Below are 3,337 nucleotides of genomic sequence, written 5' to 3'. Positions count from 1 at the left end.
CTCTCTGTGTGTGTGTGTGTGTGTGTGTGTGTGTGTGTGTGTGTGTGTGTTCCTCGTCACCAACATGATGTTGAAGAGGAAGATGTATGCAACAATAACACCACACAGACCTCAACGAAACGGAAGAGGAGAAGAAATGGAATTGTGATGATGAAGATGATGATGATGATGATGACGATGATGATGATAACGACAACGACGACAACGAGTATATGTTTATCGTGCTCTCACCGTTCTGGGCGAGCGCATGTGACACTCGTAGTCAGAATCGTCATCATCATCATCGACATCACTGTCATCACCTCCACATACACCAACAACCGACACCATCCCCACAAAGATATATATCCTCCTTCTTCTCCTCCTCCTCCTCCTCCTCATTATCACCACCTCCCGCACCACTACCCCCACTACCATCATCGGAATTACCTGGGTGGCTGCAACAGGAGGCAGGTGCAATCCTTCCTCAGGAAACCTGGCCAGCAGCTGTCGAAACAAATTCTTCTTGCCTTGTCTTGTCTTGTCTTGTCAGTTCGGGGTGTTCACTGAGCTGTGCTGTGAAGCTGGCCAGCAAGGACTGCACTTGCTCTGCCAGTGTACACGAAACAGGGCCGACTGGACTGTGTTGACACGAAGAATTTTTTTGAGTTTTGTTCTTGATCCTCAAAGTCTTTCCGTTCCGCTGTCTCTGTCAGTGAGTGCTGGTGTGCTGAGGTGAGAGAAGAGAGTGACTGAGAGGTCCAGTCCCACACACACATACACTGGGTGACAAGCCTCAGGCTGCTACGTCAGAGCTATTTGGCCGTGGTATGTTGTCAGTGATAGTGGTGATTAAAGGGACAGGGGTCCTATCCTGTGACAAAGTCCAGGTGAGTTTCACTGTTACGGCAGCTTGCTTGAGAACGGGAGCACACATACACATACGCGCGCACCTACAAATACAAGACACACGCGCGCACGCGCGCACAGCTATAGGCACATACACATACACCCATACATACACGTACAAACGTTTGACTCGCTCCCGGTGTTAAAACCCAGTCCTTCGGTGAGTCTTCCTTTTCTCATTCAGCTCCATCTGTCTGGAACAGTTTAGTTCACGATCTTCGCCACTCTCCCTCATTTCAGTCTTTTTTAACTCACTCAGTACGGCCAGTCCTCTCTTCTCTACACAGACCCCTCGGATGTTGAGTGGGTGTCTGAATGACCCAACCTTTAGCTTCCGTCGTCAGAATTGTGGTATTCTTTGTCAACATTCACCTCTTCAGTATAAGAGCCTTCCGCTTGCAATATTTTGATGATGGTAACTGGGGTGAAACGCTGTTAACGTCGTCTCTTTCGCCGTTCGTATGGAGAGAGTTAAACTGGTCTGAAAATACATCACTGTCATCACCTGCACATACACCAACACCCGACACCATCCCCACAAGGATCGTTTCGGAAACACCTGTGCATAGACTTTCCATCCCTTTCCAATGACATTCAGTTATAAGCCATGCACACTTTACACACACACACACACACACACACACACACTCTCTCTCTCTCTCTCTCTCTCTCTCTCTCTCTCTCTCTCACACACACACACACACACGCACACAAAGGGTTACACAAATATACTCCTTTTTCATCTGAGATAGATATTAATTAATCAGATCGATGAGTTTAAGATAGATATCAATTAATCAGACCGATGGGCTGATGAATTCCCATCCAAACAGAGATATACTGCGGTAGTGTTTGGTCAGCATTATCCTCCTCGGATTTCTCATCATCACAATCCTCTTTCTGTTTCTCCTCCTCCTGCTCTCTCTCATCCTTATTATCCTCCTCCTCCTCATCACCATCCTCCTCCTCTCTCCTCAGTAGTCCAGTCATCATCTTCAATGTGTTGCTATCCTCTACATGGAGTATGCTTTCTGACAACTTATAAACAGATTTGAGAGATGGAGGGGAGGGCAGGGGGGAAGCAAAATAATATTTACTTCGTCAGCAAATCACTTCTTTCCCTGTAGTCCTCGTCCTTGTTCAAGCGCCTTCTGGATCTACCAGTCATGGGGAGGAAGAAATACCCGAGGGAATAAAATTCCTAGTCCTAATCAGCCCTTGTCTATAGCTTGCAGTCAAGCGTGTTGCGGTGTATCGTTCATTTCCTCCTCCTGATTTGCTTCCGGCTTGAAGCTCTGTGAAGGCTGGGAAATCTGGTGGGGGGAAAATGCTGCGGAGTCTGTGGAAATAGGATTGGAAACTACCACTACCGCTACTACTATTACTGCTACGACAACTACTACTATTGCTGCTGTCGCTGTTACTACTACTGTTGCTAATACTACTTCTGGTGCTGATGCTACTACTACTACTACTACTACTACTACTATAATGATAGTAATGATAATATGGAGGCTTATACAACGCGGTTCCCCGCTTTCAAGAGCAGGCTCATCTTGCTTTACAGTAGAAACAAATATATAACAATTCATTGGAAAAAATAAGAGATAAAACGATTCACACCCACATATCATTCACTGCACTGAAAAGGTGCATCACACACACACACACACACACACACACACACACACACACACACACACTTATCATTGCAACTACATCTATAAAATTTGCACACACTTGGCTAACAATCCGGTTGAAGACATCAAAATATAGCATCACAGAGAAAGAGAGAGAGGGGGGCATGGGGTGGAGTAGGGAGAGGTGAAGTGGGAGGAGGAGGTTGAGACAGACAGAGAAACAGACAGACATCGGTTTTCAGATTGCGTTCATCAGCAGTCAGTCTAATATATTCGATCGAACTCCACGCATTCAGCCAGCAGCCAGAGTCCAAAGGAAAGTCGAGAGTTGAACGTCGTGAACTCTGATTGCCGCTAATCCCCCGGCCGTTACTGTGAGGCAAAGGTTGGGGATCATAACATTTACTGTGGTGACATCGATGTCGTATCAACCCGTGTTGCCATGCTGCCCTCAGAGATTTGCTGATCTGTCACACAAGCCTGTGAATCTATTCTCGCAGGCATGTTTGGTCCCCGTTCATAAAAATTGTCTCATTCCCCTGCGGACAGCTACAATGTGCAAGTCGGAGTCCAGGCATTGATGAAAGCATTTGTGGAATAAACGAGAGACTAACTGAACAGCAAACTAAATAACTAAATGAAGTATCTCTCTAAACTACGTTTTATGTTGACAGAGCTACAGAACCAAAATGCGTGACTATTAATATCTAGTAAAACATTATTATTTATTTTAAAAAAGGGAAATGTTCAAGGTTTCCAGTAACTCATTTGACTGATGTAAAATGTTCAGAAAATACACAATTTTTGAC

At 45.4% G+C, this 3,337-nt stretch overlaps 1 protein-coding gene across 3 annotated transcripts in view; it reads right to left on the bottom strand.

Annotated features, from left to right (window-relative positions):
* The window catches only part of LOC143297487 (ceramide synthase 2-like), a 63,098-nt gene extending 62,368 nt beyond the window's left edge, over window positions 1-730 (bottom strand). For all 3 annotated transcript variants that reach the window (XR_013057279.1, XR_013057280.1, XM_076609889.1), the window contains exon 1: window positions 430-730. The gene's annotated coding sequence lies outside the window, so the exon portion shown is untranslated. The remainder of the gene's footprint in view (window positions 1-429) is intronic.
* Between the last annotated feature and the right edge of the window lie 2,607 nt (window positions 731-3,337).

Source organism: Babylonia areolata, chromosome 2, assembly GCF_041734735.1.
Source record: "Babylonia areolata isolate BAREFJ2019XMU chromosome 2, ASM4173473v1, whole genome shotgun sequence".
Lineage (NCBI taxonomy): Eukaryota > Metazoa > Mollusca > Gastropoda > Neogastropoda > Buccinidae > Babylonia > Babylonia areolata.
This window is presented reverse-complemented; position numbering and strand designations above follow the sequence as displayed.